General features: G+C 41.8%; 1 long non-coding RNA gene across 1 annotated transcript; it reads left to right on the top strand.

Moving 5' to 3' along the window:
* The first annotated feature begins 224 nt into the window (after window positions 1–224).
* On the top strand, window positions 225–2,983 carry LOC145637965 (uncharacterized). Its single transcript, XR_014114565.1, has 5 exons — window positions 225–405; window positions 1,001–1,063; window positions 1,697–1,764; window positions 1,909–2,122; window positions 2,432–2,983. It is a non-coding gene; the product is annotated as an uncharacterized LOC145637965 (long non-coding RNA).
* Window positions 2,984–22,434: the final 19,451 nt, after the last annotated feature.

The following is a 22,434-nucleotide window of genomic DNA, read 5'->3' as shown; positions in this document are numbered from 1 at the left end:
ACCCAAATAATTTAAAATAATAATTAATTATTATAGAGGTTATAGAACGGTCATCTTGATAACCGTTTTGTATTTTTTTTAATTATTTATTTTAATTTTAGGAGGAATTTATATACAGAGTGTTATAAAAATAAAAAAAAATTAATTTTTTTTTTTACCCAAATTAATCAAAGGCGACTAATCAGCTATAAGGACTTTCACTTTCATTTCACTTTCACTTCCATTCCACTAGAAAATACCTTTGCTTAATATTCTTAAAAAAATACTTTATACTTCTTAATTGCTTCAAGTTTACCAAAAACCTCCAATTGCATGCACCGCCACTTACTGCTTTGCTGAGCCGCCGCTCCACCGCCACACAATGTCTACAGCACCACCACTTTGCTGAGCCACCATTACATTGAGGTAGGTTCGAATTTTATTTGTCATAGAGTAGTTGAATTTTGTTAATTTGTCAATCTAACCACATAAATCATTCGAAATATGAAGGAAACTGAATTAAATTCATAGTTTTCATCTAGTAAATTAATTTGCAATTCGAATTTAGGTTATTAAAAAAAGCTTCAAAGTTCTAGTTTTAGGGATAAATTCAATCGATTGTTTGTATGTAAATATTTCAGCCGAATTGCAGTAAGTTGAATCAAATTACCCTTAATTTTGTCGAATTTACATTTATTTCAATAGTAATAAAAATAATTTTAGCCAAATAATCTTACCTAAGTTCAATTTAGAACCCTAATCAGATAAAGAAAGAGGGGTAGGGGAAATTGATTACCACTGGATTATTGTGCTGTATTAATTTCAAATACTTTGTAATATATTTTAGAAATATTGATTTGCTTTGCTTTTCTTTCATAAAATGGTTGGTTATAAGATCTTGTGATTGAAACTATGTGAATGTGATGATAAAATATGATTCTAGTAATGTATAAGACTAGTCATGGTTTTTACTATGCTTACAATGATGAGTAAGGAGTGTGTTTTTGTGGAATTTGTGTAGCTGACTTTGAAGAGAGAAGAGAAGGAAATCATAACATGTGGACTGTGGTACTATTAAAGACGAGTGAGTTTTTATATTCTTTGTACATTGTTGTTGACGTATGACTTTGTTGCTAAATCATCTTGGAGGTTTGTGTCTCAAGATTTCCTCTTTCTAGAGCTTCCCTCACCTTCAGTGGTTCAACTATTCTGTCAGAATTGAGCTTGTATCCCCTATGAATGTGAATTGACTTCTCTTTGTTTATAGACTTATAGCTAAGGTGCATGGTTACTTCCGCGGTTTATACATTTTATTAGGAACAGGACATGTAAATAACATTTTATTGCAGGTGAATCAACATGGCTTAATTGATTTAGACAAAAGCAGGTCAAGAAACAAGCAGTCTGCATAATTTGCAAAAAGAGTAAACAAGTAGACAATTAATTGAAACCTAAAATAGTCATAAGATTTATGTTTTATTGATGCATCTAGACTAATATGCATGTTCGACTAATTAAGACTACTGCAGTCTGGATTCCAAAGAATAATCAAGCCTCATAAAAGCTTTTTTATTCGAATATAGATACTGTTTTGATATACGAATTTAGGTACTGCGTTTAAGGTAATCTTTGAATAATGCCAATAGCTAGTCATAGTTATGAAAAAAAACCTTTGAAAATTGTGTACTAATTTGTTTGTACATTATTATATTGAAAGGAACTAAGTGACAAGAATCGAGAGAGGGCAAAAATGAATACTTCAAGATATCGAGGAGGTCGAAAAAGGTACTTGTATTATGAACAAGAGATTGTAAGTTTAGCAATGATTGTTTTCTGTTTTTGTTGATTTTGTTTAAGGAATAACAGTAAACATTCAATTAACGGATGACTTTTAGTTGTTAAAGGGCATTTTGTTATTCGTATTGTCAGGCTGCTGAAGAACTTCAAAAACAAGGAGAGCAAGTTAGAGATGTGCTTCGACATTTGGATTGGATAAGAGCTCATTCCAGACAAAAAGATGGTGCAACGACCTTTGACAATCTTGTCGATTTTGTAATATCTCAAACAATTGTGAACTGTTTATTCCTTGTGAAAACCACGTGGACACCAAGGTTTCTTTCTGTCACACAACTATTAAAGACGAGTGAGTTGTTTATTCCTTGTGCATTGTGGTTGTTGTATGACTTTGTTGCTAAATCCTCTTAGAGGTTTGTGTCTCTGGATTTTGGATTTCCTCTTTCTGAAGCTTCCCTAACCTTCAATGGTTTTAGCTGTTATGTCAGAATTGAGCTATTCCTTCAGTTCTTCTTTCTTAGGATCGTCATATTTCCCTTAAGTATCTGTTTGTCCTATTTGTAGGATGTATTATATACTTTCACTCATTATGGTTTGGGTTCTTATTTTGGGCTAAAAACTTCTGTTGAAGACTCATTATTAGCTGGTTGGTTTCTAGGTTCTTTAGGTGAAGTTGATGTGTGGCACTGGCTTGGGCTCTTCTAAATGTGTTTGTGAAGTTTCTTGCTTTCTGAGGTCTTTTGGATTTTGAGTGATGTTAGTTGCAACTGCTGGAGGTTTCTTTTTGGGGGATGAGTACTTTGTAGAAGATGTTGGAGGTGACCCTGTTATGGCTTTTGTTCTAATTAGCTTGTCACCTCCTCGTGATGGAGATGGTGATTGTGGCAGTAAAGGAGATGGAGATGGTTTGGGCTGTGCTGGCGCCACGCACTCTTGCTGGATGGAAAGGGGGCTGTGTGCTGGTGGCCTGGATGGTTCCTTGGGTCTCTTGGCTGGGACGTGGAGCAGCAAGTGTTTGCTGAGGTGGTGGTGGCTCAGATGGTGCTTGGGCTACTTGGCTGGAATTGTGTACTAATATTGCTTGCTAAATCAACATTAATAAGAAAGGTGTTTTGATATTTAACTCATGTATTTGTTTGTATAGAATAAAATTTGTATGAATAATTCAATTTAATTGTGGTTGGATGTTTTAAATTATATTTATATTTTGATGGCTTTTGTCGTATCTGGAAATATTTTGGTTAATTTTATTATACTTAAAGTTATATTGCACTTATACAGGATGATGAATTTATTTTACATAAGAAATGTGAAAATTTTCTTACAGGATAAATGTACAAGATAAAATACAGGAATACAACAAATACATCTGTATTTTATCAAAATACAAAAATAATACAGATTATCAAAATACAGGAATAATGCAAGATAAAATGCGTACATGGTAATTTGAATTATCAAATAGATATGGTCGGATTTTTATTTTTTTTTAAAAAATACATTAGAGAACTGTTATCTAACTTAACCGTTCTCTATTGTAACGCAATATAGAACGGTTAAGTGGCCTAAACAGTTCTTTATTCCTTCTTTGATGTACAATTTTAAGAAGGGAAAAGAGAACGGTTGTGACTAACAACCGTTCTCCATTTGTTATTATATAAAACGCCTAAATGACCCGTTCTCTATACTTTATACATCGCTTAGTAGAAGAACGCCCCTAAGGCGATCTATAAAGCCCATTATAACAGTTCTCTAAGGCCTTTTTTGTAGTAGTGAAGAACTCGACTTTTTCCACATGGGAGGTATTTATGGTATTAAGGGGGTAGATCTTGACATAGATTTTATTCATACCGCCTTAGAATATTGGGACATAGATACACATTGCTTTAGATTAGGGTGTGATGAAATTAGCTCTTTACTGGAAGAATTTGGTGCCATCCTAGGCTTCCCTTCATTAGATCTTGCGGTAATCCCTAGAGTGTATGAATATTATTATAAGGATTTTGAGCTCTTCTTTAATTTAAGAGACAAATATCTAACAAATATTGTAGATGGTAGTGTAGTCAATCTAAAAGAATTTGCACGCCACTACTTTGATAGACCTTATTCTGAATCCTTTCATGTTTATAGAAGAAGGGCTTTTCTCTTTTGCATGCTTAACCAATATCTTCTCACTAGTGGTAGAACTAATGAGGGTTAAGCAATTATATTAATTATTTTGGAGCAAATTGAATCTGGAAGAAACCTAATGCCATTAATTGTTGGAGAGACTATGCTTAGTCTAGATGAATTAAAGAAAAATCCAAAAACACCTTTTCGGGGCTCTCCAATTTTATTACAGGTAGAAAAATAATATTTTTAATTACAGAAATCAAAAACATATTTTTGTATAGTAATACTAATTATTTTCAATGAATTTATTTTTTTGTAGATATGGCTAATGGAGAGACTAGAATTAATTAGTCATCCTGACAACATTGAGAAATATACTCCAAATTGCTTTGTGAGGCGAAAGAAGCTTTTCTCTAAGATGGGTCGCCATGAGTGGAGTAAAGTTTTTGCTTCTTGCATTTTTGCTATTAAGTGGGTCGTCCCATGGTGGAAAATTGAGAAGATGGTTAGTGTCAACAAGCAACCCTTCTGTCGTCTTCCAAGCTTAACCAAGATGGCTTTTTATTATCCCTGCAGGGTAAAAAGGCAGTATGGTCTACTTCAAACAATTCCTTCTGGGGACCTCCATCGTCCCTATGAATTCCCTGTTTCACAAGAAGTATAGAAGTTTGACACATATTGGAGTGCTAGGCCTTTATGGGAAGTGATTACCCAAAAGGTTCCTCCTTCCTTGCCCAATGATGTGAAGAGATGGCTTCTTAATAAGCCTACAAAGGACATGAAGAAAAATCATAGTAGAACCAATGTGAAGAACCGTCTAGGTGACAAAGTGATTCCTGTTAAGGAACGCTTGAGTGAAAAAGTTGAATTTAAAACACCCGTGATGCCTAAGAAGAAAGACACTACAAAGGATAAAGGGAAAAGAAAAGCTGACACCTCAGAAAAGAAGATTTGGGTAGAAAAGAAACATGGAGTCCTAGCTAAGGGGAAAACCATTTACTCTAAAATTGAATGTAGGTCCTCTAAAGGATGCCTACTAGCTAAAGTCATGGATGATGAAGAGGATGCAGATAAAAATTGGAAGAGGGCAAAGAAAGAGAAGAAAGATTGAAGCATTTCTTAACTTCCAATTTATTAGACTAGTTTAAATTTAAAGTTAATTTTATTTAATTAAGCTTTTATTTGAATTCCATCAATAATGTAATTTTTACTTTATTTTATTAATGAAATTTCAACTTTTTAAATTAAATCAACTTTTTATTTAATTTATTAAAGTAATGAAAACAACTTTAATTATTTTCCAGAAATTTTCTCGAGTACGGAAGTAGAAAAATTTCCAAAATACACCGAAACTTGCCCAAATATTCGCAGAAAATTGGCGCCGCTGTTTTGCGTCAATCGCCAGATGTTGCTGCTTGTCGTAGAGCGACAGGCTCTGTCGCTTTGCGCTGCAATCTGTCGGCCGGCAACATACCACTTTTTGGGGTGCTGCTATTCCGTCAAATTTCTATTGCTCCTGGGATGCGAGGTTTGCTAAAATTAGAGTGGTCGCACCCTTTAAAGGGTTGCTTACGTATCCTTTCATAAGGAATCAGGCCAAACGTAGCTCTCTTGAGTGTCCTACTCAAGTAATTATGGGTAGTACTTTTTAAGTTGTTGAAGGTTCGTCATGTTTGAGAATTCATTGCCATCCATATCAGTTAGTTTTGTTGCGCCTCCTGACAGAATGGTTTTGACGATATATGGTCCGGACCAGTTAGGCCTAAATTTTCCTCTTGGATCCAAAACATTTTTCCTTAGAGCTTTTAACACCAAGTCTCCTACTTTGACGTTTCTTGTCTTGACCTTCTTATTAAATTTCCTAGCCATACGGGTTTGATAACATTGGGTATGATGTAGAGTCTCTAGTCGCTTTTCATCAAGTAGAATTAGCTCTTCATATCTTGCTCTAGTCCATTCGACTTCATCAAGTTTACTTTCTAGTGCAATGCGTAGAGATGGTATCTGTAGCTCTACAGGTTGTACGACATCCATTCCATAAACCAAAGAGAATTGCGTATTTCATGTTGATGTACGAATTGACGTGCGATAACCCCAAAGTGCAAAATGGAGTTTGTTAGGCCAATTCTTGTAATTTTATGTCATTTTCTCTATAATAGTCTTTATATTTTTATTAGCTGCCTAACCTGCTCCATTTGCTTGAGGTCTATAAGGGGAAGAATGATGGTGTTGAATACCATACTTTTGTAACAATTCTTCACATTCTGCTTGAAAGTGAGTTCCATTGTCACTTATCATCTCATGTGGGACACCGTATTGACAAATAATATTCCTTTCGATAAAGAGTGCTACATGTTTTGCATTGAGTTTAGCATATGATTGTGCTTCAACCCACTTTGTGAAGTAATCAATTGCTACTAGGATGTATTCGTGACCTCCTGTCCCAGGAGGGGTAATTTTACCGATTATATCAATTCCCTATGTAGAGAATGGCCATGGTGAAGTGTAGGTGTAGAGTAGAGACGGAGGAACATGTTGTAAGTTGGCGTAAATTTGGCACTTAGGGCATCTTTTTACGTATTGATGACAATCCCTATTCATGGTAGTCCAATAATACCCTTCTCGTATTATCTTTTGGACTAGCATTTTGCCATTAACATAGGTTCCACAAATTCCTTCCTGGACTATCCTCATAGCTCTTTGGGCTTCCTTTTTTCCTACACATAAAATAGCTCGACCCTTAGGTACCCTTTTGTGTAACTCGTTGTCTATGAGTGTATTGGGAAGCCAAGAGTCTTAATGCTCGTTTTGCTCTTTTGTCAGCATGTGGAGGATATTCTCCTTTGGTAACGTAACTGAGTATATCCGTATACCATGGTTCTTCTTCTTCTTCATCTTGGACCACTTCATCATCTTTTATAGCTTGAATGTAAGCTGGTTTATGCCTTTTTTCTATGGTTAGAGGCATTTGCTCGATTTCCGTAGGAATCCAAACCATTGAGGCTAGTCTTGCCAAGGCATCGGCAAATTGGTTTTCCTCTCTAGGTAGATAGGTGTATTCTACCTTTTCCAGCTGGTTCGTGAGAGTTTCTAGATAGGTTTGGTAAGGGGATAGACTTTCACTCCTTACTATCCATCTTTCTGAAATTTGGTTGATGATCAAGGAAGGGTCTCCGAATATTCGTAATTTCTTCACTCCCTATGCCAAAGCTGTTTCGAGGCCTACCACCCATGCCTCATACTCAGCAGCGTTGTTTGTAACGTCGAAATCTAGCTTTATAGAGGTTGGAACGTGTTCTTCTTTAAGTGATACTAATAATACTCCAACGTCACATCCCTTTTGGTTTGAGGCTCCATCGAAGTATAAGGTCCAAGTATCATCTTCTGTGACCATCAAGTCTTCGTTTGGAAATTCGTTGTCATGTACTGGCGCTGAATCTTCTATTGGAAATCCGCTAGGAAGTTCGAGACCACAGATCCTTTGATAGGCTTTTGAGGCATGAATCTTACATCGAACTGGGCTAAATTGACTATCCACCTTGATATGCGCTCGTTGAGTGTAGACTTTTCGAAAAGATAGTTAAGTGGATCCGTTCGAGAAACTACAAAGACTGTATGCACGAGCATGTAATGTCTTAGCTTGGTTGTGGCCCACACCAATACGAGGCACAGTTTCTCAAGCGATCTGTAGCGTACTTCATACTCGAGCATTTTCTTGCTTAGATAGTAGATTGCATTTTCTTTTTCCTTCTTCTTCTTGTGCAAGCATAGCCCCCATTGTCTCCTGGGTGACTGTTAAGTAAAACCTAAGAGGGATCCCTGATAGCGCTGGTGCTAATACGGGAGGATTTACGAGATATGCTTTGATATTTTCAAAGGATTTTAGACACTCATCGTCCCATATTACCGGAACATTCTTTTTGAGCTTCTTGAATATTAGTTCGCACATCGTGGTTAACTTTGATATGGACCGACTTATATATTGCAACTGGCCAATAAATCCTCAAATTTGTTTCTCGATTTTGGGCGGTGGCATTGACATGATCGCCTTGATCTTGGTTGGGTCTATCTCTATTCCTCTAGAGCTTATGACATACCCCATGAGCTTGCCTGAGGTGACTCTAAAAGCACACTTGGATGGATTCAACCTCATGTTGTATTTTCTTAGCCTTTCGAAAAATTTCCTTAAGGCTACTTGATGTCCTGGGTGATCTTTTGACTTCACAATCATATCGTCTACATAAACTTCAACCTCTTTGTGCATCATGTCATGGAGTAGGGCAGTTGCTGCTCGTTGGTAAGTAGCACCGCGTTTTTCAACCCGAATGGCATTACCGTGTAACAGTAAGTACCCTAAGGTGTTATGAACGTTGTTTTCTCCATGTCTTTTTCTGCCATGAGAATCTGGTTATATCCCGCGTATCCATACATAAATGAGAGAAGCGCATGATTTGCTATATTATCTACTAAGATATCGATGTGTGGTAAAGGGAAGTCTTCCTTTGGACTTGCCTTATTTAAATCTCGAAAGTTGACACACATTCTTACCCTTCCATCCTTCTTCGGAACTGGGACCACATTTGCTACCCTTTCGGGGTATTTGGATACCCTAATAAAACCTGCAGTTATTTGCTTTTGAACTTCTTCTTTTATTTTAAGAGCTACGTCGGGTTTCATTCGACGCAACTTTTGTTTTACAGGTTTCATCCCTGGAATTAGTGGTATAGTGTGTTGAGCTATTTCTCTATTAATGCCTGGCATATCTTCATATGACCAAGCAAATACAACGATAAAATCTTTGAGTAGATTAATTAAATTGCTTCTTTCTTCTTTATTAAGCGTTAATACGATTTTAACTTCTATTTTAATAGTTGAATCATTTGAGATATCAACCGTTTCAATATCCTCAATGACCGGTTTTTTCCTTTCAAGTGTTTCCATTGCTTTAATAATTTATTTGTCATTTTCATTGTTAGTTAAGCAATGCTCGTCATCTTGGGTTAATGAAAAACAAGAGGAGTAAGCGAAAGAAGATATATTATTGAATTCTAAAACCATTACATCGAATAAGAAATGTCCTCAGGGACTTGATTGCTAACTATCCTAGGAGTAGAAATAGAAGAACTAGAAATATGGGGTGTTATAGCTAAGGAATTAGAAGACTCTACAGGAAAAGACTCTGACTTTGACGAGTCCTCAAACATTGGCCCTTGCCCTGTTGTTATTGAGATTTTTCTTCCACTCGGAGTAGTCACCTTGACCGTCTTGCGCCATCCTTGCATTAAACCCTTTGCTGGAGTGATTAGCTTCGAAGGGTCAAAGTTCTCGCTTTGTAGGACGTTTGAATGAGCAAGGAATTATCCTCTATATATTTTAGCTCATCCTTTTCACGCCCAAAGAGTAGTCCCATGACATTAAAGTCAAAGCATGGGGGTGCTTTCTCCTCGTGAATAGGAGTTGGGATCTCATCTAGAAAGTAACAATCCAGAAAGATTTCGAACCCAGGTTGCCTTATGCCGTTTACAATGAAAGGTTCGGGAAATTCATAGCATGGATAGTCCTCCCCTTCTCTTATAAATTGTCCGTTGAGAGTAAGAGGATACTGGTCCATTAGGATTGCTTTCTTTTGGGTGCGAGCGTTCCTACGCGCCTTAGACTTTTCCTTGGCTCGCTAAGATCTTCCCAAGTCGGTTCTAAACCAAGTCCGAAAGTAACTAACTTAGGGAGGCCAGGTAATTAATTCCATTTGTTTTGCTATCTCCTTTTTCTTTCCTAGAGTCATTCTAGGAAAGTGTCCCCGTCTCTTGAGAATAGCATTTACCGTCATATTAGAGTGGGGGTCATGACAATGAGGGGTCCTTTCATCCTCCTCGATTAAGGACACCTCTTCATTAAAGCCCCACAAATCTTCATCATTCTCGTCGTGCTCCACATTAATAATCGGATTTTCAATGACTTTGATCCTCATCGGTGAAGCATCGATTGTAATAGGGATCCCTCCAACTATAGCTTTTACTTGTTGGTAAGAGATGAAGGGACGACCTTGAGGTCATGAAGCCAAGGGCGTCCCAACAATAGGTTGAAGGAAGTCTTAATATCTACCACTTGGAAGGTAGTGTCATGCTCTATTGCTCCCGCCGTTACATTCATAGTGATTTATCAAAGAGCTTGGCGACGAGTATTGTCGTAGGCTCTTATTCCTTGTGTTGACGGGGTTAAGTCTTCATCCCTGTTGCCTAGCATCCTCGCAGTTCTAAGCGGACATACATTGATTGCCGATCCATTGTCTACAAGAGTCATTGAGACGTTTATCCTCTTGCAAACTACTGTGATGTTTAAAGCCTTGTAATGTTTGTCACCTTCTGGAGGTAAATCTTTGTCAGAAAAGGTGATTAGATTGATAGGACTAGGGAGATCACTCGTAAGGAAGTTAGCCAACCCCTCAGGAGTGGTTTCGAAATCTATCCCTATCTTATCCAAGGCATTCATTACCGCTAGCCTATGTTCTCGAGATGTAGCTAGAAGTTTCCATACATTCATTTCGACCTTGGTCTTCTTGAATGGTTTGACAATATCATTGTCCTCTGTAATTGGTATGGGGACATGTTGTACAATAGGAATAGGTTGTGTAGAGATGGGAGGTTGCATTCTCCTAGACCTTGTGAGGACGTCTGTTTCGGGGGTTTTTGTCCCTTGGGAGAGTTACAACACTGAGACTGGATTCAGCAAAGGACGCCTGTACCTGCAAAGCAAACGGACAACCGGATGGTCGGTGGTCCGCCTCCAAAGATTAAGTTAGTAAGTATTCGGTAATAAAACGTGCGGAAGTAAAGTTATCTGCTCGGATTCCAAGCTCAGGTAAAGTGTTGTCTGTTCCTTGAAAACGACAACTCTGTAATAAATGAGTAATTGACGTGTTGTCTCGTATTGCGTGTATCTGTCCTGTCATAAATGTAAGAACTGTCCCTATTTATAGGGTCCTTTTGGAAAGTGTGCCCTCCCTAGGATCTGGTGACCTAGGGATTAGGTCATGCCGCAAAACGGCGCCTCAAGGTTTGGGCCCTTGAAGGCCGCCATTCCAGAGGCAATGTCTGAATGACACGTGTCACTGAGCCCAAAAGGCTTTTGGGCATGTTTTAGGGTGACACGCGTCGCCCTCTGAATGGTCCATGCTGGATCATCAATCTTTTTAGGACAGAAGAATGTCCTCCCACCACGTGTCATCATCTCATAGGTCTAGATGGCACCTTTACTAATGACACATGGCAATTTCTGATTGGGCCACCTGGCCGGGTAAAAATACCCAAATCATTTGCCCCTCACAAGGGTCACGTGCATTGCACATGGAACCTGTGACAGGTGTCATCATCCGACTGGACGAAATTTCAAATTGCATTTTGGGGGGAAAAATTAGGGTTTCCCCTTTCTATAAATAGGAGGGTTTGACTTCATTTTTGTTTTCACACCTTTGCGAATCTTGGAAGATCTTTGGACTTTTGACTTTCAAAGACTCTCAAAGACTTAAACTTTGTCAAGCATCCGACGCTCGACTTTCTGTCTGTCTGCTTCAGCCAACTAGGCGTCTCGTAATACCTTCTTCTAATATAACCGCCTCCTCTTTTCTTTTATTCTTTCTTTCATTTTTCATTTATCAAATGGTTTTCTAAACGTACACGGCACGACCTAGGTTAGCGATCAGCCGGTCACTGGGGACGGCTGAATCTAGAACTAGGAGTGCCGAATTCTCGTTCGAGAACTTTCCTTTAAGTAAATCTCCAAATCCGACAGTGTCTGTGCATATGCAGGACACGATGGCTCGAACAAAGCAGACAACGAGGAGATATAGGCTGGATAGTTCCTTTTACCATTCGGACAGTGAAACTGTAAATTCTGACGGCTCCATTAGGGTGCCTGCCAGCAATTTCTGAGCACCCCCCAAACCCTTCTTCTGAACTTCCCCTAAATCCAACTTATTACTCTTCCCCTTCTTCAAGCGGCACCCCCAGTGATACTATACTGCGGGAAGCCGACAGTCAGTACCAGGTCGAGCCTTCAGAACAGGCGTCGGAGGAGAGTCTTGGGGAGGACCCTACTGGCCCTAGCCGGCAGTCCCCTAGCTCTGGGGAGAGTTCTGATGAAGATTCGGCCTCGTCATCTTCTGATAGTGCCTCTGTTACCTCAGAGGAGGCCTGAGCAAAAATAGAGACTGCAAGGGAATCCTTGTCTGTGGAAAAGGGGGAAGGCTGGGCGGAGCCGAGTGCTTCTAGGCGCTTGGAACGCGCCCCCTACTATGACCATGTTCCGCAAAGCAAGCGGACCTCTCTGACATCCGGTCTTGTTAATTTCAAGCGCAAGACCGTAATGGGTCATGGCTTTTCCTTGTCCGTTCCCAACAAGGATGACACGATAACCTGGCCGACCCTGGCCAGTTATAAGGACCAAGCCTTCGGCTGCTACGAGGCGGTCCTTCAGGCTGGTCTACGCTTCCCTCTCCATCCGGCCGTGGAGAGAATACTGGACGGATACCAACTGGGTATCTGGCAACTTGTCCCGAAATCATGGATCAATATCATCGGGTACGTTGCCGCATGTGAAATGCTGGAGGTCGATCCCAACTTTGAGGCATTCGCCCACATGCATTATCTCAGCCGAGCGCCTGCCAAGGGCGGCGAAGGCTGGTACACCTTGTCCACCTGCAAGGGGTACATGGTGGAAGTGACAAGGAAGCCAGCTGCCGTCTCTACCGCAAAATACCGCTCAAACGTCCTTAATCGGGTGAGTGACGAGCAAAAAAAGCCGGGACTCCCTAGGTAGGTATTTATGACACTTGGTATATTTTTCAACAAAGGTTAAATTTTGCCCGCCTGTTTTTCTGACGCCTTTCTTTTTGCTCATGCAGAGTGGTTCCACCAGGCCCTCTCCCTCCAAGAAATCCCTACCCAAGATTCAAAAAACTGGGGCGGGTGATGTGAGTGCATCCGGCAAGAACCGGAAGCACATTGCTCACAAGCCCAAGAGAGGGGACGACTCTACTCTCAAAGCTGACATTGGGTCAGCAAACCGGATACTACTGAAGCATCGAAGGGTGGCTTTAAGCAACCAAGCACTGATGTCGGCTCAGCAGGAGAGAAGAGGCGTCACGGGAAAGAGGAGGAGGACCAGCCGGACGGTATAAACTGCGCCCTTAATGAATTTCTATGTCAAGATAGTTTCTTAGAACTTCTTTGACTAACTTTTTATTTTGCAGTTCCTGTGCAAAGGCCGACTGTCGTCCAAATGGCCAAGGATATGCTGAGGGCGCTTGACCCAGAGGACAAGGCGTCCGTAAGGGGAGTCGGCACCCTTAACTTGGATGCCATCTTGGGGAACCTCTGTGAGGTAAAAGTTAGCTTAATTTTCTTAGTATTTAAGCACATATCCGACAGGTCTTGACCATTTGGCTCTTTTCTCATTTTCAGGCTATGCTGCGCGTCCAAGGGCTTAGAAGGCCAATCTAGGAGAAGTCTAAAGAGGTAACATCCGCTAAAGCTCGAGCCGAGTCCGCCTTAGACCAAGCTCAATTTGAAATTATTCATAATGAGCTTCTGACCCTTGATATAATGTATTCCTAGGCGGACGCCAACCTGCAGGTGAAGAAAGACTTGGATTCGGCTCGCTCCAAAATCAATGACCTTAAGGCCGAAATTAAAGGCCTCAAGGAAAAGCTTGAGCCTCTTCAAGAGGCCAAGAAAGAGGCTGAGAGGGCCAAGGAGTGGGTTGGCCGCCTGGAGGTGCGCCTGACGAACCAGGAGAAGCAGCTGAAGGCCAAGTTCCAGTCCCGAGCCGAGGAGGAGAAGCAGGCCCTTGTCAAACAAATGATGGAAGACTATGAGGTCATCATGCGGATGGCATGGGAGGCGGTACAGCCGGGTGCTGATTTTGGCATCTAGAAATCCAAGTTTGATCAAGCAAACGAGGATTTCAATGCTGAACTCCTTCGCCAGGCTGAAGAGGAGGCGAACAAGGCTGAAGCTGAGGGCGAAGAGGTCGGCTCCCCTTCAGGCTCTTCTAGGGACGAGGAGGGGGACGAGGAGAATGATGAAAATGAAGAGCAGCCGGCAGGTGATGATGCGGCTGCCAATGTTGATAACTCCCCTGCCCTTTAAGCTTTTTATAAGTTATTTCTGCGGCCGAATGGCCATTTATCTCATCTTCCGGCCTGCGTGCCGAGTATTTGTGTATCTTTACCGACCGAGGGGTCGGGTAAATTAATAATTTCTCTGGCTTTGCCAGCAAACAGTCTTACCTAGTCGTCTGGTGGCGATTGGGATTTTAATTTGAAATCATTCGGTCGTTTGGCTGAAGTTATTCATATTGTTTTTGCCCCAGGACGGATGTCGAGTGGTTTCGGTTGAGTGGATTAATTGACTTAGAAATTGTTGATACTTAGAAGAGTATACATGGTTTCTAAGTCAATCAATCACTATGGTGATTTCCCAAACCACGCGACAGATGGCCATCCGGAGCTAATGAATAATTGTTTTCATTCGGCCATTGGCTCAAACGAAATACAAAATTCTTGACTTAGCAAATTTGCTAAAAAGAAATCCTTCGCCTGTTTTGCCCCAAGAGCTAAAAGCAGGCGCATCCGGTCAAAGGCCTCATTGAGATAAGATGCTAAGTTTTAACTTAGTCTTAATTTTAATTAAGAATAATCCGCTTGTCTTGCCCCAAGAGCAAAGAACAGGCGCATCCGACCCACAGGTCTCTTTTTTAATCCGCTAAGTATTTTAGCTCGTTTTCTTCTTAAGTAATAGTACGCCTGTCCTGCATTTGGGCAGAAATAGGCGTATCTGGCCAAAGGCCTCATAAGTTAACTTGACTTGTAGATCAGTAAAAATTTTCCACCCGTCTTGCCCTAGAGCAAAAACAGGCGCATCCGGCCTAATGCCTCAATAGCCTCTACTTATGAAATAGTGATCCTTTTCCGAATGTGCTAGAAAAGTTAGAAAATTCTGGCCTTTTAGATTTCACTTTCGATTAAATCAATCGACTGCGAATGCTGCCTTAGCATTCGGTAGAGCCGCTTGGTGTATTTGTAGAGCAATGTGCCACCCAAATGGGAGATGCTTCTCCTCGACGAATTCGCCCGAATGGACGTCGCCGGTTATCTGACTCATGTTGGAGCAGACGGTCATACTCATGTTGGAGCAGACTGTGACCATTCGGCCTCTATTTATTTTAAACATCCTGCCATTAGCCTCAAAATGATTTGTCTGGACTTAGGCCTTCTAAAGAATTAAGCAAATATTCGTTAAGTATTAGCATAAACTTAAAGAATTTTGTAGAAACGACTGCTTTAAAGCAGTCGGCTCCTTCAGAAGGATTGGGGCGTCTGCTGTTGGGACAGACGCTATCCAAATACCTTGGCCGTCTGTATTTTGTACAAGCGACACTAAAAAAAAAAAAAGACAAGTTGGAAATGAAGGCATATTCTCATTAGACAAATTTGAAATGAAAATTTTTTAGGTATTTACATTCGTACTTAGAAATAGTACTTTTTCAAATTGTCTACATTCCAAGTTCTAGGCAGTTTCCTGCCATCTGGTTCTTCCAGGCTGTAGGTGCCGTCTCTTACTTCCTCATATATTTGGTAGGGGCCTTCCCAATTTGGGGTCAGCTTTCCCTGTTCATTCGCCCTACCAACTGCCTCCATTTTCCGTAGCACAAAGTCCCCCACTTTGAGAGGACGCTTGTGTACTCTTTTATTGTAAGCCCGTGTCATTCTCAGACGGTAAATCTCATGGCGCAAGGCAGCATTTCCCCTGCGCTCTGAAAGTTAGTCCAATGCCAGTCGCATGGCCTCCTTGTTAACTTCCTCGTCATATAACATGACTCGAAGAGTCGGCTCATAGTGTTCAATGGGCAGGACAGCTTCTGCACCATACACCATGAGGAACGGGGTTTCTCCAGTTGCCCCTTTAGCAGTCGTTGATGGACCAGAGGACGTGTGGTAATTCATCCGCCCAAAGACCACCAGCCCGTTCAATTATCTTTTTAATCCCGTCTGAGATTAGCTTGTTGAAGGCTTTGACCTGGCCGTTTGCTTGAGGCCGGCCGACTGATGCAAAGAAGCTTGAGACCCCTTGTTCTCCCAGCCAAGTCTTGAGTTGGGGCGTCTCAAATTGAGGACCATTGTCAAAAACCATAGACATAGGCACCCCGAAGCGAGTGATAATATTCCTCCAGATGAAGGAAATGACATCTTTTGTCTTGATGTTTTTGACTGCCTCCGCCTCTACCCACTTGGTAAAGTAATCCACAACTACCAATATGTAGCGCTTGCCGCCTGGTGCCGTGGTGTAAGGCCTAAGTATGTCCATGCCCCATTTGGCTAAGGGTATTGGGCTGTGGATGGCCATCAGGTCTGTGGCCGGACGATAGATGAGCTTGCCAAATTTTTGGAACTTGTCACATTTTTTTACCATCTCCATGGCATCCAATTGCAGAGTAGGCCAGAAATAGAGCCGCCTGGCCTTGGCAACTAAGGACCTGCCCCCTATATAGGAGGCGTAGAAACCCGCATGCAAATCTTCGAGGATTTTTTTACCCTTCTCTAGGGTAACACACTTCAACAGGGGTTTCAAGAAACCAGTTTTGAAGAGTTCTCATTGCCTCAGCTCGAAGTTTGCCGCTTTCTTCTTTAGAGCAGCCGCCTCCTAGGGTGAATCAGGGAGCGTGTCGTCTGCAAGATAAGCCCGGATGCTATCCATCCATGTGGAGCTTCGATCGAGAATTCCAATGGGGTCTTTGTTAGATATACTTCTCTTTTCCATCACCTCCCAGAAGACCGACCGAGGCGTTTCACAGGAGGCGGATGATTTAGTTTTTATAGAGCATCCGCCTAATTATTTGAAGATCTGGGAACCTGAGTTAGATGGAACTCCTCAAGTGTTCCTACTTCACTTTTGACCGCCTGCAAATATTTTATCATGGCCGGATGAGTGGCCTCGTACGTTCCATTGACCTGGATACGACTAGTTGAGAATCAGAGCAGGCGTCAATCTTCTTTGCCCCTGCCGCCTTGCAATACTGAATGCCGGCCAGCAGGGCCTCATACTCGGCCTCATTGTTAGAGACCTGGAACTTGAACCGTAGTGCATATTCTTACTTATCTCCCTCAGGAAAATGACAGATAATCCCTGCACCACAGCCGTTCACAGTGGAGCTCCCATCCACATACACTTTCCAAACCTGGTCAGTATTGTCCGGTGCAACTGGCCTTGTCATTTCGACAATAAAGTCGGCGAATGCTTGCCCCTTTATTGCTTTCCTTGGTTCATAAGTGATTTCTAATCCTTGCATTTCAATCGCCCATTTAAGCATTCGTCCAGAAGACTCCAAGGTTGTGAGTGGCTGCTTGATCGGTTGGTTAGTATAGACCTCTACCGCATGCGCCAAGAAGTAGGGTTTTAGCTTCTTGATAGCCATGTAAAGGGCAAGGCCAAATTTCTCAACCATGGGGTACCGAAGCTCTTCGTTCCTCAGAACATGGCTAATGAAATACACCGGGAGCTGGATGTCGTCTCTTTCAGCTAAGAGAAAGGCACTAAGGGCATGATCAGAGACGGCTAAGTACATGAAGAGCTTCTCTTTGGGCAAAAGGCAAACAAGCCTTGGCAAAGAGTGCAGATGAGTTTTCAGCTTTTGAAAGGCCGCCTCTGCATCATCCCCCCATTCAAAGTTGGTCTTCTTTTTGATTTCCTGGAAGAAGTAGAGACACTTGTCGCTTGACCGACTGAGGAATCTCCCAAAGGCCGCAAGGGAACCTGTTAACTTTTGCACTTCCTTCACAGTACGGGGCGACTGCATGTCGATTACCGCCTGTATTTTCTCAGGGTTGGCCTCTATTCCCCTTTGGTCAATAAAAAATCCGAGAAACTTCCAAGACTCAACGCCAAAGACACACTTTTTTAGGTTTAGCATGACATTGTGCCGCCTGAGTGTGGCGATTGTTTCTCGGAGATCAACAAGATGATCCGCCTGTTGTTTGGATTTGACTATCATGTCATCAATGTACGCCTCTACATTCCTTCCGATTTGATTAATGAAGATCGTATTAATCATTTGTTGGAAAGTAGCAGGCGCATTCTTCAAACCAAATGGCATCACCGTATAACAGAACAACCCCTGATCAGTGACGAATGCCGTCTTTTCTTGATCTTTTTTCCACAGGGGGATCTGATAGAAACCTGAATAAGCGTCCATAAAACTCATCAGGGCATGTCCGGCTGTTGAATCGACCAGATTGTCGATCTTAGGCAATAATGGGCCATGTGACGTGTTGTCTCGTATTGCGTGTATCTGTCCTGTCATAAATGTAAGAACTGTCCCTATTTATAGGATCCTTTTGGAAAGTATTCCCTCCCTAGGATCTGGTGACCTAGGGATTAGGTCACGCCGCAAAACGGCGCCTCAAGGTTTGGGCACTTGAAGGCCGCCATTCCAGAGGTAATGTCTGAGTGACACGTGTCACTGAGCCCAAAAGGCTTTTGGGCATCTTTTAGGGTGACACGCGTCGCCCTCTGAATGGTCCATGCTGGATCATCAATCTTTTTAGGACAGAAGAATGTCCGCCAACCACGTGTCATCATCTCATAGGTCTAGATGGCACCCTTTACTAATGACACATGACAATTTCTGATTGAGCCACCTGGCTGGGTAAAAATACCCAAATCATTTTCCCCTCATAGGGTTCACGTGCATTGCACACGGCACCTGTGACAGGTGTCATCATCCGACTGGACGGAATTTCAAATTGCATTTTGAGGGAAAAATTAGGGTTTCCCCTTTCTATAAATAGGAGGGTTTGACTTCATTTTTTTTTCACACCTTTGCGAATCTTGGAAAATCTCTGGACTTTTGACTTTCAAAGACTCTTAAAGACTTAAACTTTGTCAAGCATCCGACGCTCGGCTTTCTGTCCGTCTGCTTCAGCCAACCAGGCGTCTCGTAATACCTTCTTCTAAGGTAACCGCCTGCTCTTTTCTTTTATTCTTTCTTGAATTTTTTATTTATCAAATGGTTTCCCAAAAGTACACGGAACGACCTAAGTTTGCGATTAGCCGGTCACCGGGGACGGCTGAATCTAAAACTAGGAGTGCCAAATGCTCGTTTGAGAACTTTCCTTTAAGTACATCTCCAAATCTGAGAGTGTCTGTGCATCTGCAGGACACGATGGCTCAAACAAAGCAGACAACGAGGAGATATAGGCTGGATGGTTTCTTTTACCATTCGGACAGTGAAACTGTAAATTCTGACGGCTCCATTAGGGTGCCTGCCAGCGAAATTTCTGAGCACCCCCCAAACCCTTCTTCTGACCTTCCCCTAACTCCAACTTATTACTATTCCCCTTCTTCAAGCGGCACCCCCAGTGAAACTATACTGCGGGAAGCCGACAATCAGTATTAGGCCGAGTCTTCAGAAGGATTCCCCCTTTTCCACTAGCAAGGATTCCCTTCAGAAGGCTTGGCCTGGTACTGACTGTCGGCTTCCCGCAGTATAGTATCACTGGGGGTGCCGCTTGAAGAAGAGGAAGAGTAATAAGTTGGAGTTAGGGGAAGGTCAGAAGAAGGGTTTGGGGGTGCTGAGAAATTTCGCTGGCAGGCACCCTAATGGAGCCGTCAAAATTTACAGTTTCACTGTCCGAATGGTAAAAGGAACCATCCGCCTATATCTCCTCGTTGTCAGCTTTGTTTGAGCCATCGTGTCCTGCAGATGCACAGACACTGTCGGATTTAGAGATGTACTTAAAGGAAAGTTCTCGAACAAGCATTCGGCACTCCTAGTTCTAGATTCAGCCGTCCCCGGTGACCGGCTGATCGCTAACCTAGGCCGTGCCGTGTACGCTTGGGAAACCATTTGATAAATGAAAAATGCAAGAAAGAATAAAAGAAAAGAGCAGGCGGTTACCTTAGAAGAAGGTATTACGAGACGCCTGGTTGGATAAAGCAGACGGACAGAAAGCCGAGCGTCGGATGCTTGATAAAGTTTAAGTCTTTGAGAGTCTTTGAAAGTCAAAAGTCCAGTGATTTTCCAAGATTCGCAAAGGTGTGAAAACAAAAATGAAGTCAAACCCTCCTATTTATAGAAAGGGGAAAACCTAATTTTTCCCCCCAAAATGCAATTTGAAATTCCGTTCAGTCGGATGATGACACCTGTCATAGGTGCCATGTGCAATGCACGTGACCCCTGTGAGGGGCAAATGATTTGGGAATTTTTACCCGGCCAGGTGTCCCAATTAGAAATTGCCATGTGTCATTAGTAAAGGGTGCCATCTGGACCTATAAGATGATGACACGTGGTGGGCGAACATTCTTCTGTCCTAAAAAGATTGATGATCCAGCATGGACCATTCAGAGGGCGACGCGTGCCACCCTAAAAGATGCCCAAAAGCCTTTTGGGCTCAGTGACACGTGTCACTCAGACATTGCCTCTGGAATGGCGGCCTTCAAGGGCCCAAACCTTGAGGCGCCGTTTTGCGGCGTGACCTAATCCCTAGGTCACCAGATCCTAGGGAGGGCACACTTTCCAAAAGGACCCTATGAATAGGGACAATTCTTACATTTATGACAGGAAAGATACACGCAATACGAGACAAAACGTCACTTACTCATTTATTACCTCCCTTGGAACGCGCCCCCTACTATCACCATGTTCCGCAAAGCAAGCGGACCTCTATGACATCCGGTCTTGCTAATTTCAAGCGCAAGGCCGTAATGGGTCATGGCTTTTCCTTGTCCTTTCCCAACAAGGATGACACGATAACCTGGCCGACCCTGGCTAGTTATAAGGACCAAGCCTTCGGCTTCTACGAGGCGGTCCTTCAGGCTGGTCTACGCTTCCCTCTCCATCCGGTCGTGGAGAGAAAACTAGACGGATACCAACTGGGTATCTGGAAACTTGTCCCGAATTCATGGATCAATATCATCGGGTACGTTGCCGCATGTGAAATGGTGGAGGTGGATCCCAGTTTTGAGGCATTCTCCCACAGGCATTATCTCAAAAATCGCTTACAGGATATATGACTGAAAGTGGAGGTTCTTCCGTATCCTTAAGATAGACGTCTTCATCATCGCTGTCCCAAACCCCATTGATGCTAATATCTTGTTCTTGTAGGATTTGAACTAGCTTCTTGTTATCAATCATCTTCTGAATTAAATCTTTGAATTTAAAACAGTTGTCAATAGTATGTCCCCCCTGATTGATGGTATGGACAGTAGAACCTATCTGTCCTCTTTAGTGATTCAAATGGTCTCAGTTCGAGAGGCTTGACTTTACCACTCTCGGAGAGCATTTTGAACATATTGGCGTAGGAGGTCCCAATTGGAGTGTAGGGCTTGCTACTCTTCTTGTGTGTGTCAATTACTTAGAGAGGGAATGGTTTCTTCTCCATAGGTGGAACTTTAACATACTTGTTTTGAAGCTCCTTTCTTTGTTTCTTTGCTAATTCAATGGCTTCACGTAACGAGTCTATTCCCTCCCACATTGATTGTATGAGAATCCAAACTTCTTCCTTAGTTGCAGGTTCTTGTTCAGAAGGAAAATCATCTATGGCATCAAAAAAGGTTTCCTCCTCTTCTTCGATAGCATGAATTTCTTCAACAGGTTTGATGAGGGATGATGGATCAACATGATTCTCTTCATCAGAGATAGCCAAAGAAAGAGGTGCGTTGTTAATGCTTGGCTTCTTGCTTGCAGGGGGCAATGGAAGCTTATTGTTGTCAATCAAGTCTTGGATAGTTTCTTTAAGCTTCCAACAGTTTTCAGTGAGATGGCCCCTACCTTGGTGATATTTGCAATGTGCATTGGGGTTCCAGTTAGCTGTTCTCTTTTCAACAGGTGGATCCTCGAATGGTCCAATAGGAGTTATAAGACCTTTTGCATTCAGTCGGTCGAATGAGGTGTCATAACTCATACCAATAATAGTAAAGTTCCTCCTAAATGGTTTCTTTTGTCCTTGGTTGCTCATATCAAGGACTTCACTCAAATTAAAGGTGCTAACATTATTTGAGTGGGTGGTTTTAGAAGAAGAAGGATTGTCGTTCTTCTTACCTTTCCAGCCACTGTTGGAGTTATTGTTAGCAGCTTTTTGTTTAGTAAGGTCGTCTTCAATGTTAATCCCAAAGTCATAGACAACCTTGAAGTTCTGAAGATTGTTTTGGTATTTAAGATGCTTGGAGTACTTTTCTTGGAGGTTCTTGATAAACAACCTCACAATTTCCTTTTCACTTAGTACTTCAATTATCCTAGCAGTAGTTTTTCTCCATTTATTGAAGAAGGAAGTGAAACCTTCATTCTCTTTCTGTTTAAGTATTTCAAGTTCCCTATGATCAATTTCAACTTGAATATTGCATTTATACCTATCAATGAAAGCGTTTACAATTGATTCCCAAGTAGAGGTTTTCTCTTTTCAAGGGAAAAGAACCATTGTTGGCAAACGGTCTAAAGAGATAAGGAAAATAAAGAATGAAATAATTTTCTATCAATCCCCTTATTATAGTTTCAAAG

This window comes from Chenopodium album, chromosome 7, assembly GCF_948465745.1.
Source record: "Chenopodium album chromosome 7, dcCheAlbu1.1, whole genome shotgun sequence".
NCBI classification, from domain to species: domain Eukaryota; kingdom Viridiplantae; phylum Streptophyta; class Magnoliopsida; order Caryophyllales; family Amaranthaceae; genus Chenopodium; species Chenopodium album.
The sequence above is the reverse complement of the archived record's forward strand: the minus strand, read 5'-3'. Positions and strand labels throughout refer to the sequence as shown.